A 12,986-nucleotide genomic window follows, 5' to 3' on the forward strand; every position below is an offset into this window, starting at 1 on the left:
AGCCGGAATCTGGCTTCCTGTCACTTGAGCCCATTATTCCGTGTCCTGCACTCTGGCATGATCGAGAAGAGATTTTGGCCTTCCTCTCTGTGACAACCGTACAAGTACTTGAAGAGCGCTATCATATCTCCCCTCAGTCTTTTCTTCTCAAGGCTAAACATGCCCAGTTCTTTCAGTCTCTCCACATAGGGCTTTATTTCCACTCCCTTGATCATCCTCGTTGCCCTCCTCTGAACCCTCTCCAGTTTATCTGCATTCTTCTTCAAGTGTGGTGCCCAGAACTGGACACAGTACTCCAGATGAGGCCCAACCAGTGCTGAGTAGAGGGGAACTAGTACTTCATGGGATTAGGAAGCTATACTTTTATTGATGAAGCCCAAAATAGCATTTGCCTTTTTTGCAGCCACATCCCATTGTTGGCTCATATTCAGCTTGTGATCAATAACAATTCCAAGATCCTTCTCGCTTGTAGTGTTGTTGAGCCAAGTATCACCCGTCCTGTAACGGTGCATTTGGTTTCTTTTTCCTAGGTACAGAACTTGGCATTACTCCCTATTAAATTTCATTCTGTTGCTTTCTGCCCAGCATTCCAGTCTATCAAGATTTGCACAAATTCCCCAAAATGTGTGCAAATCTTCCCAAATTTGTGCAAATTTCCTAATTTGCACAAATCTCCCATAGACTAAAGTGGGGTTGATTCAGTCTACAGAAGAAATTTGTGCAAATCAAACTGGGAATCGGGAATGAAACGGACATGAGCACAATTTGCAAAAATGTTCAGCAGTCACGTGCTCATGCTTGCATTCAGGGCAAGGATCCCTGCCTGCCTAAACCTTCCCAACCCTGATCTGGGGACCACCAGCTTTCCCCCCAAGCAATCAATGCTACATTCTGTCACTGTGTCATTCATGCCAAGGCATAGATGAGAATGGGGCGGCCAGCTGAGATGTTGATTGCAGCTACATTGCTGAAAGTGATGGCAGAGGTGTTAGTTAAAAGAAGGAACATAACTAAAAATTCTCTCACATATAAGAACATCTCTCCACTCACCCCAATTACTGAAAATGCTGCCCCAATTTCATACTTTGTAGGGTGTCATTTTCAGAAGAATGTAGGTTCATGATAGAAGGTGACCAGGACTCTTCAGATTTGGAGGTGAGGCCCACCATGGCTGTTAAGAGGAACTCTCCATGGTCCCATAGAACTTGAGTCAGAACTCTGTGAGCTCTTAGCCCAGATGGAGCAGGACAATACTGGGTCAGTTGGTGCGGAACACAGCATTTCCTTGTGTCCTTGTGTCCTTGTTTTGTTTATTTAAAACTGTGCTCACAGTATGAATAATTGGTGAGATCCTTCCAGTTAAAGGACATTCTAGAAGTTCTGCTGAAAATATCTAGTTTTCCCCATCCTCAGCGGGTGTCTGGTGGAGGGCTGCCTCATATCTTGTGGAGTTTCAATTCCTCCAATGGAATGGAAAGGATGGAAAAATTATTCAGAAAAGATGCAAATAGCTCCTCCTTTGCTTGCACATTCCTCAAGGGTAAAGACCCGTGATTAATCACCCGAGGATCAGAAAGACATTCAATAGCAGGAGGTCTGTTAGTTTTGAACTCAGATTTTTGTTAATTCCCCACTTCTTTGAGTTTTATAATTGCTGCTGTAACTATGAAGTGCGACAATAGTTCCTCCCTTCCCTTAAGGCTTCTTAATCAAAGCCACAATAGGTTGGCTAGATCTTGCAACAGCTGTACATATGGAGGTTATTCTCTTGTAATTTTCACTGAGTGCCCATTATTGTGTTTACCACCAAAAGACCCATCATTATGATGGGTACCAAGACAGCATGTGCATTGCAGGGAATTATGGGTGTGTCTGCACATATTCTGCTTCTGTTGTGTCCCTGTTCCTGACACCAAGGTCTGTGCTGAGGACCAGGTTTTTAATCCCACTGCAACTGTGTCCGTGATTGCATTCTATTAGTCTCAGATAACTTGGTGGGTGGAAGACACAGGGAACTGTGCCAGCCTTTATCCGCATTGCTTCATCCTTAATCTGCATACAATGCCATGGTCTTGGCATTGAGCCCTGAGTCCCACTGAGTCCAGGGATGCTATACTTGTACTTGAGGACTGAGTTCCTGACACCTTTCATGAGGCTAATGGCCAGGATACTGGAGAACGTGAGTTGGGACTCTCACAGACACCTCCCCCAGGTCTGATTCACCTTCAAGTACTTCCTGTTCTACCACACCAGCCCACACTGGCACAAGGAATTTGCCAGGAGAGAAGCCACAGAAAGAGGCAGAAACACTCACCTTCCAGCCAAGGGGTTGACCCTTTAAGGATTTACATCCTTCAAGCAGGAGGGGTGGTGCTTTGGAGGGGTGGGCTGCATGGAGAGGCTCATGGTGCTTCTGTCCTCCTCTAGCCTTTGCTGAAGCAAGTTGCGCCCTTGGAGCTTTCCCTGGTGGTGAAACTCCCTTGCCTTCTGAGTACCTGCTAGGGACAGATTAAAGCACAGAAGTCCAGCCCTCCCTGGCTCTCTCAGAACGTGTGGACTGGCTGGCAACTCTCGGCTCTTTCTTCTCCTTTCTCCTCTGGAATGAATGTGAGTGTGCTGTTATGTCAGGAGAGGATCCCCGCGGCCTGGAGCTAGGGGTCTCACCCTTCCCAGACTTCTACGCTGGCCCCACCTCCACACAGCTTCTAGAGTGCAAGGTGGGATGGCTGGAGCCCATGCCTCTTGGCTCAATCGCAGCAGCAACAGCACTGTGCTGTGGTGCTCCAGCCCCAGGAGAAGAGAAGCTGTTGCACAGAAACCAGAGGCCCAGCTGTGCAACTGGCCCGCCTCATCACAGGAGGCTTGAGATTCTTCAGGAGCAGAAATGCTTCCCTCCCCCCCCAGATTCCCTGACAGCAAACATTAACTTCCACATTCTACTGCAGTACTGGGAGATGAGCAGAAACCGGTGAGATTTCATTGCTACTCTACATCGCAGCTAGGAGGCGGGGGGGGGGGGGAATCTCGTTGTTGTTATTGCGAACTAATGAAACAACAAGGAGTCTTTCCTTTGCAAAGAGAGAAGAACACAAATGAGAACAACAGAAGGCTCCTGTACAATAATGCTCCTGGGGTTAATCAACCATTTAACTAGAAGAAGAGCAGCAGAAACCGGGAGATGTTTAAATGATTATGCCAGCAGCAGAAAGAGCCATTAAGGCCCATTGGATTTTGTCAGTTGTGCATAATTAGTGTCTCATTTGACATGACTCCTTCTCTCACATCCACCCACATCTTTTGTGTGATGGAAGAAAGAAGCCTTTAGTGGCAGCTTTACTCCAGCTTGTTAGTGTTTGGTTTATTTAGTTTTAGTTAACCTGGAGGCCACAGGCTTCTCCCACACAGGAAAACTCCCTCAGGAGGGTGCACAGAATTTGCCAGTGCCAACAAACCAGTGAAACTTTAGATGATCATATGACCCACTACTCTAGAAGCAGAAAAGCCAAAGAACTATGGATTCTGCAAGGCCACAATGAGGGCTGGGTGATAAATGAGTGCTTTGTTGAATCCTGCCCCCTATTTTGGGGAACCTTTTCTCTCCTGGGGAAAGAGGCATTGCTTTTTCTGCCTCTTTCGCAGGCAGGGGGAGAATTTTGTTCTTGGGGAGGGGGACAGGCTTCCATATACCTTTTTAAAGTGTAGGCTATTCTTGAGGGGTCTTCTTTCTATTTTGTATTTCTTCCTGAATGCCTATTGGAGAGGGCAAGGTCACATGGTCTCCTGGAAGTTCAGAAAGAACTGCTGGGCTGGAGAGAAGTCCTGGGCTCCTACAAGTGCAAGTTTTTTTTAAAATACATAAATAAAAAATAGAAAGAAGAGACCCCTCAAGAATTGCCTACACTTAAAAAACGTATATGGAAACCCTGTCCCCCTCCCCAAGGAGAAAATTCTCCAAAATTCTCACCTCTTCTCCCAGCCTCTGTTCATTTTGTTCCACCCCACCCCACCCTCACCCCCCAAATGCCAACAATGGAAGAATCAAAATTTACCAAAAGTGACAAAGTTCTTATATGGGAGGGAAAGAACTTGGGATTAAAAGAAAAATCAGATAAAGGAGAAAGTGAAACTGTCAGAGTGGTCCATCTATAGCCATACCTCTGGGTCCACCCCAGTCCAACATTCTTTGTAGGTGCCACCAACTTAAGCTCCATTTTCAGGTGCCAAGTCTGAGACAAGTTATTCCAAAATCAGAACTGGGTTGTTATAGGTGGGGTGGGGTAGGGTGAAGACTGCTAGTTAAAGCAACTTCAGTCCCCTAATCATTATGTGTGCATGTTGGTGTGGGGTGGGGAAGAGAGAGAAAGAGAAAGGGAGAGAGAGGTCCCTATTTAATGCTAATATAGCTTCAAATTGATTTAATATTCCTCATTAACATTTGCATTGCCAAGACCTTCTTGTGTAATTAGATAATCAGATCTATAAACACTTCGCCAAGAGGAATAAATTGAGGGAAAGGTTCAGAGGCTCACAAAACACTTAACTGGGGTCACTCTGCCAGGTTCCATCTTGAGGGAGAGCCAAAAGCAGGCCGCTGCATGTTATCATTATTATGACATCAATTTCTTTTTACCCCAATTGGGGGTGGGATATTCAGGAGTGAAACCACTTCTAGGGATGGGCGAATGAGCGATGTTTGAGATTGCTAGGATTCCCTGAAGATCATCTCAACTCTCATCTCCTGCCAGATTCCCATTTGCGATCGTTGCTTGCTTTGCATGAATGGGAAACTCGAGCAAATTGATGAGCAATCGAATGGAAGATTTGCTCAACCCTCCCTAAATTTGAGCAAATTTCCTCCATAGATGAAAGCAGGTTGATTCAGTGGAAATTTGCACAAATTAGGAAATTTATGCAACTCAAATGGGGAATAGAGAACAAGATGAGCATGACCACATGTCCAACAATTTGCAAATAATTGTGGTGGACATGTGCTCACACTCATGTTTGGAGCTTTGCATGAGCAAAAACAAAATTTGCATTCACCACTTCCCCTCTTTCGTATTTCATAGGTGGGGGGATGCATTGTTTTGGGAGTATGTGTGGAGTGAAAACTACTGGAGCAATCTCGTTCTGATCAGGGGTCAGCTGCTGTCTTTTCTTGCAAGATGATCTCTCCCAAAGGACATTCTAGTGGGAGGGGGAAGAAGATGATAAGATGATAGGAGTGAAGAAGTTCCAATAATTCCCTGCCCCTTAATTCAGGCAAACACTCACAGAAAATACCTCCCCCTCCCTGCATTTCCCAGCCTGTGAATGGGGCTGTGAAAGTTGGAGGTTACTTCAAGCTAGCACTGTCATGCATGGTAGATGATTAATCAGTTAAAACTCATTAACTGGAGAGCAGCCCTAATTCTATTATTAACATTTCAACACCAACATGTCTTCATCCATCAACATCAATTAAAAGCTGCAACTTAGACCTGAATGTATCACCAGCATGGCAGCCTTTCATTAAGGCAACAACAATTGGTAGTGGCACCAGCTCGCTCACTGGATGACCAGTTCTCACTGGGTTTGATCTCTAGTCACTCCAACCACTACACATATGCACAGGGACCTCATCTTTCACTTCCTTCCATCCCCAATATCTTCCTTTTCTGCATCACCTCTGGCTTATCTTCTTATTCCTAACTGTAAACAATCTTTAAAGTGGACACAGCTGCCTTGGCCTGCATTCATCCCCGCCCCCCCACACACACACCTTGTCTCTCCCTCCACCCCCCCCCCCTCAGTTGCATGTGGATGGGGATGATCCAGTAGACGTTGTGTACTTGGACTGTCAAAAAGCTTTTGACAAGGTCCCTCAGCAAAGTATCAAGAGCTTAACCTTGCACTTATGGAGAAGAGGACAGCTCCTCTTATGGATCGGTGACCTTGTAGGCATGTTGTACACTGTGGCTCAGTATTAACAACACACCACATGGCAAGTGAAGGAGAGGGTAGAAGAAGAAACACCATCCAGGAAGCAAAGACATGGGCAATTGCTTCTATCTGCCCAAGCAGATGTCAGTTCTTGGTAAGGGTCAACATCCAGACCTTCAGGTTCTGGGACCAGGGAGAAGGGGTAAGAGTTGTCTGTCAGTCCAAGTGGGCCAAAATTCAATGCACCATCTTTTTAAAAAGACAGGGACCAAGTTCCTTCCAAGGCAAGACAGGGCAAGAAGCAGACATGCAGTCTAAAGCAGACAAGAGTCAAGGCCAGGCCAGCAATCAAGAGAGGGAGAAGAAGCTCATTTAGGGAAGGTCTTCCCTGCCTACTGTTCAAAATGGCTGTATGAAACCTCCATGTTTAAAGGCAGTATACCAGTTGTGTGTGTGTGAGTGGGTGGGCAACAGCAGGGGAGAGCTTCTGCTGTCATATCCTACTTATGGCCTTCCTGGAGGCATCTCGTTGGCCACTGTGAGAAGCAGAATGATGGACTAGATGGGCTTTTGATTCAATCCTTACTGAGATATGGTGTTGCTTAGTGGTTAGATGGCTGGACTGGGATGCAGGAGACCCACATTCTAGTCCTCACTCAGCTGTGAAAGCTTACTGTGTGACTTTGGGCCCATCACTGACTCTCAGCCTAACCTACCTCACAGGTTGTTGTGGGGATAAAATGGAGAGGAGGAGGAGCATGTAAATTGCCTTGGGCTCCTTGGAAGAGGGAAAAGGGTGGAATAAAAATGTAATAATAATAATAGATAAACTCCAACAGGACTCTTCTGATGTTCTTAGGAGACTGAAGAGCAAGCTCTGAGGCTATGGCTCTATAAGGCCTGGTGGGCAGGGATTGGTTCCTGGGGGCCAGCTAGGAGAATGGTCAGTGAGTGTTGCTATTACTGCAACCTAGATGGCAGCCTTGGGGCACAGAAGCTCCCGGGCTCAAAGAAGAAACAGTGCTAGTGGTGTAGGAAGAGAAGCACTGGAGGCGGGCTGCTGGAAGCCTTGAGTTGAAGTCTGAAGGACTTCAGGCTGGTACATCTCAAAAAGTAACTCTCTACAGCTGGGGTCTCCAATGTGGTGCCTGTGGGCACCAACGTTCTCATGAACACCAGTCTTGGTGATGCCAGGCTCCCTGTCCCTCCTGCTATTTATTTTGCTTTGTTAAGACTGATTAAAACAAATATTATTTTTTTAGCTGGGAGGGCGGCACAAAATAGTGTGTTTTGTGACTGGCCACGTCCACCATGGAAGCCATTTTATGAATGGGCAAGCCCTACCCCATGACAGACATTTTGTGAGAGTGTCCATGACAATCAACATTCAAAATGTGCCCACTGACCCCAAAAGTTCAGGGACCCCCACTCTACATCACATGGCAAGCTAGTTTTGAAAGGGGAATGTGTCGCAAAAGCAGCTTGGGCTGACCAAAAAAGTCAAAACTCCCACCGAGGGTAGACCTAAAGTAGTTCTTGAGATCTCAATCAGTAGAAGAGAGCCATGCAACTGGGTTTTCATCAATGCTTCAAAATTGCCTCTCGGGTTTTTATTATGGTGAAAAATAATTCCAAGTTTGCAGAAGTCTGTTATCATTTTTAACGTGCTTGAAAAACATTAAAAGGTGTGAGGCACCTTTCAAATACAGCTCTGATTGTTTTGTCGTTGCAGGCCTGCTTGAGGAATATTCATCTGCTTCACTCTACATTTCTTTCTTCAAAAAAAAGTGGTACAAATCATCCTGTGCAATTAAGACGCATTTCAACACCTCTTAATTTTCAGAGATTAATGCTGGGCATCTCAACCTTGTAAGCCAGACTTTAAGCGAGGCAAATTTTTCATTAGCTTCAGCCAAGTATCAAATTATACTGAGTAATAAAGCAACAATGATTTAAATTTGGGAGATAACCTATTTGCAATGCAAATGAAACTCTGGGGAGCAGGCAAGGGGATATTATTAAATACAGGGCCTGAACCTTAGGGAGAGCATTGTGTGAATGGAATGCACACAATGGAGCTAAGCCATTCCAGACAGCTGAGGAGTCCATCCAACTAGGTCTGATCTCTGTCATAAAGGTTCAACCATCAATTGAATGGCAGCTAACATTGCCTTGGGCACAGATGTGATTTACAGAGAAGGAACCAGGTCACAATGTCTTTACTGTGCAATGTTACTGTGATCCAAATGGGCAAACAGAAGTAGAGGTGATGGAGATCATTGGTCCTGATGACCCTGGGCCACTGTGCATGTAACTAATTGGCTTGATCCTGTGGATTCAAAAGCTCCCAGAAGTGGCCAGCTTTTGAGCTGATCTGGATATTCACAGATATTCAAAATCTGTCATCATTTTCAAATTTTGCCATTCAGATTTCGAATGTGAAATTTCAAACTGGGAAGATGAAATCCCAATTCAACTTGGTTGCATCTCTGGATGGTTCTGATTTTGTCAGTTGTGGGGCAGGGAGAGGAGGAGAGCCTTGGTGTGCAGGAATCCCATCGTCATAGTCATGGATCCTGTCCAATAGTCTGCTGGATTTGGGAACATGATACAGGATAAGGATTCTATTGGTGAACCACTCATCTTGCTGCCCAATAGTCTCCATCTCCCTACCAGAGACTGAGGTGTTCTTGGCATGGTGTTAGAGATCCCAAGATGGATGGTCTTGGGGGACTTTAGCATTCACTCTGAGGCCATCTTGTCTGGGTTGGCTCAGGATTTCATGGCTTCCATGACAACCCCAGGTCTGTTTTGAATTATATTGGGCAATTTGCTGTGTCCACTTTTGTGTGCACTGTGACAGTGTCCCAAAGCTTTACACTGCTTGTAAATCTTTGGGACAAGCCCAATTCTGTTTAGATGGTCGAGTTTGCTGTGATTATCCAAACTCGACTTTGTAGCTTGCTTTCATAGAATCATAGAATAGTAGGGTGTCAAGGGCTCCTTGGAGGCCTCTCTCAGTCTAATCCAGTAGCCAAGTCCAGACACAGACAAAGGGATTCTTTTCAAAGCTTTATTCCTCTTTTACAACTTAACAACTCTACTGTTAGCAACTAGGGATGGACGAAAGGGACTTAGCTTGTCCCGCAGCTTGCTTCGCGGTGGGGGGGGAGGCACTTCGCTTCTCCCCCCAAAGTTCAGGCGAGGGGGGGGAGGCACCCTGCCTCGCCCGGCCAAAATTCAGGCTGGGGAGAAGCGCCCCGTCTCCCTGGCCGCGAAAGAAAAAGTGAAAAACAAAAACAAAAACCCCGTGATAGGCTATGTAACGATTAACGTAGCCTATCACGGCTAGATTTCCAAAGTCAGCCATGATAGGCTATGTAAATCGTCACGTAGCCTATCACAGGTGACTTTGAAAAAAAAAAGCGCGTACGCAAATGGCGGCGCCCCATGGGCGCCGCCATTTGCGTATGCGCTTTTTTTTTTTCAAAGTCACCTGTGATAGGCTACGTGACGATTTACATAGCCTATCACGGCTGACTTTGGAAATCTAGCCGTGATAGGCTACGTAAATCGTTACGTAGCCTATCACGTGTGTGGGGTTTTTTTTATTACTTTACTTTTTTATTTTGCAATGGCGGCGGCGGCAGCCGGTCAGAAGACTGGCCTCCGCTGCCGCCCCTGCCGAACCGCTGCCGGGACCCGCCGACGAGAGGGACATTCGCACGAGGTAAGTCCCATCCTGGGGGGAGGGGGCGGGGGGCTGACAGAGAATTTCACCACCAATTTCAGGCGGCCGAATGCATTGGCAGTCGGCCTCCCGGAGATTCGGGGAGAAATTCTCCGCCATCCCTATTAGCAACTAGATATGAGCAGCAGAGTACCTATGTCCTACGTTGGAACAGTTGGTCCCCATTTGAAAGGGAATTACTGGCAGACTCCTGAACTTAAGGACTAGGGAGAGTATGTCCCCTTTTCCCTTGGATCCTCTGGGCGCAGCTGTTGTTTGCATGCCAAACGGGCACTACGCCTCCTTTCTGCGCCCTCCATTTGGTGCCGCTCTTTGCGTCGGCGTTGCGCATCCATCAAGTCTGCTTCCCGTACTCTGTCACTCCCAGGACTGCTATCTAAGCTAGGAATGCTGGTGGGAGGAATCTCTGTCAGCTGTTGGCCCTGGGAAAGAGGAGTGCGCTCCTCTCCCAGGAGCGACTCCTTTTCCTCAGAATCAGGACTACTCTGGGATTCTATGGGCTCACTGTCCACCCTGACATAGGGTTGGAAGGGGCCTACAAGGCCATCAAGTCCGACCACCTGCTCAGTGCAGGAATCCAGGTCAGAGCATCCCTGCCAGGTGGCTGTCCAGTCTTGTCTTGAATGCCTCCAGTGTGGGAGAGCCCACCACCTCCCTAAGTAACAGGTTCCATTGTCGTATTGCTCTAACAGTCAGGAAGCTTTTCCTGATGTTCAGCCGGAATCTGGCTTCCTGTAACTTGAGCCCATGATTCCATGTCCTGCACTCTGGGATGATCGAGAAGAGATCCTGGCCTTCCTCTCTGTGACAACCTTTCAAGTACTTGAAGAGCGCTATCATATCTCCCCTCAGTCTTCTCTTCTCAAAGCTAAACATGCCCAGTTCTTTCAGTCTGTCTTCATATGGCTTTGTTTCCAGTCCCCTGATCATCCTCGTTGCCCTCCTTTGAACCCTCTCCAGTTTGTCTGCATCCTTCTTCAAGTGTGGTGCCCAGAACTGGACACAGTATTCCAGATGAGGCCTAACCAGTGCTGAGTAGAGGGGAACTAGTACTTCCCGGGATTTGGAAACTATGCTTCTATGCAGCCCAAAAGAGCATTGGCCTTTTTTGCAGCCACATCACATTGGTGGCTCATATTCAGCTTGTGATTGACAACAATTCCAAGATCCTTCTCGCTTGTAGTGTTGTTGAGCTACGTATCCCCCATCTTGTAACTGTGCATTTGGTTTCTTTTTCCTAGGTGCAAAACTTGGCATTTATCCCTATTAAATGTCATTCTGTTGTTTTCTGGCCAGCGCTCCAGTCTATCAAGATCACTCTGAATTTTGTTTCTGCCTTCCAGAGTATTAGCTATCCCGCCCAATTTTGTGTCATCTGCAAATGTGATCAGCATTCCCTGCACCTCCTCCTCCAAGTCATTCATAACAATGTTGAAGAGCACTGGGCCCAGGACTGAGCCCTGCGGTACCCCACTCGTTACCTCTCCCCAGTTGGAGAAGCACTCTTTGAGTCCGATTCTGTAGCCCACTGTGGATCCACCTGAGAGTCATTTCATCTAGCCCACCTGGAGCTAGTTTGCTCATCAGGATATCATGGGGCACTTTGTCGAAAGCTTCGCTGAAGTCGAGGTATGTGATGTCCACAGCAATCCCACGGTCTACAAGGGAGGTGACTCGATCAAAAAATGAGATCAGATTCGTCTGGCAGGACTTGATTTTGACAAATCCATGTTGGCTTCGAGTCATCACTGCATTATTGTCAAGGTGCTTGAAAACACCTTGCCCCATTCTTGTTTGCAACCTTCCCCCCACCCCTTTCCATTTGAATTGAAAATCTGTTCAGTTTTCAAAAGCGCACACTTTCCCCCATCAACTAAAATGCGAAAATGTGTATTTTTTTAATGTACATGTTAAAGTTTACATTTTTCAAAATCTGCATCTTTCAAATGTGATCACAAGTCCAGGAATTTGCAATCTTTTTTCTGGAAAAATACACTCCTGTTCACATTCACGTTCACATTCATGGTTGCAAGCAGGGCAAGTTCGAATGCTTTCTGTACTGTCTGACACGACATTCTTGTACATCCTAGCCTACATTACATACAACACACATGAGGTCGGGGGCGTACATGCGTGCACGTCTGTTGCTCGTGGTGTCTATGTGTATTTCCAGATGGTAAATGTGTGAAGGGCCACAGTATGTTTTAGCAAGATGTTTGTAGTGGCGTTGGGTCTTTTTTCTTTCTTTTCTTTTTTTGGGGGAAAGGTTTTTTTTTTTTTAAGAAGAAATGTTAACAGAAGGATGAGTTTTGACAGGTAATGAATAAATAAAGTGTTTTTTTTAATCTAATCCCATGTTGTTTTGTGCTTTGGAACCATTATGAAGGTGTTTCAAATCACATTAATGCTGGTACTTAACGTACATTCTTTCTGCCATTCACTTTTGATCTCATCAGCTTGGTTTATTTTGAGGAATTGTTTCCATAGCAGAAGGAAGGGGAGGGGAAAAGCCGATTTTCGCATTGTTTCCTTATTTCATGCTTCCTTTGTTAGTGGATTAAATGCAGCATAAATGCATCAGAGAATATGATAAAGGGCTTTTTGTTTGTTTTTTGCTTTGTTTTTTTCCACTTCTAAACTTACAAGCAACAGCACAGAAGGCAGCTGGGAACCATTACAACGACAGAGCTGAGCGGTTTAAGTAATACAGGATCTTTTCTTCTGTCCCATTAAATTTCTAATTTCTTTTGAGAAGCATCCTTTGAATAAGTGAAACAAATTCTCTGTGGAAACCATTCTTACTCCATTTAATTACCTGCTTTTTATGAAATGCATGCGAACACCAGTTAAAACAACAGGGGCGAGAAGCGTTGTGTGGGTGTTTATTTAGAAGTGCACATCGACCCCTCCACCTTCGACCTGCACTCCAATTTGGCTCTTTGGAAACTGGCCAACTTCTCCTTGGACCAATTTGGAGTCAGTCCACTTTGACTCAGTACTGCACCTGACTTCAGGTCTGGAAAACCAAGGCTTTGTGTTCCCTTAACCTATCATGGAAAGTAATAATTAACCCCCCACTATAACATGTTTTCCCTTCATCAGAATTGGAATTGCAGGGATGGTAGCTCCTTAGCAGGGGATTATATCTGCCCAACATGAGAAAAAGAGGAGCAGCGTTTTTTGTTTGTTTTTTGCACGATGCACCTTTAATTTTATTTTATTTTTAAAGGGGAGCTGTTGATAACATTTTTATTTCTTGGCAGAATTGGATGAAAATTGCAGGGATAGTTATGTATTAGTTATGTGCTCCCCA

Source organism: Heloderma suspectum, chromosome 12 (genome assembly GCF_057233095.1).
Source record: "Heloderma suspectum isolate Gila_16-S chromosome 12, 16-S_ref, whole genome shotgun sequence".
Lineage (NCBI taxonomy): Eukaryota > Metazoa > Chordata > Lepidosauria > Squamata > Helodermatidae > Heloderma > Heloderma suspectum.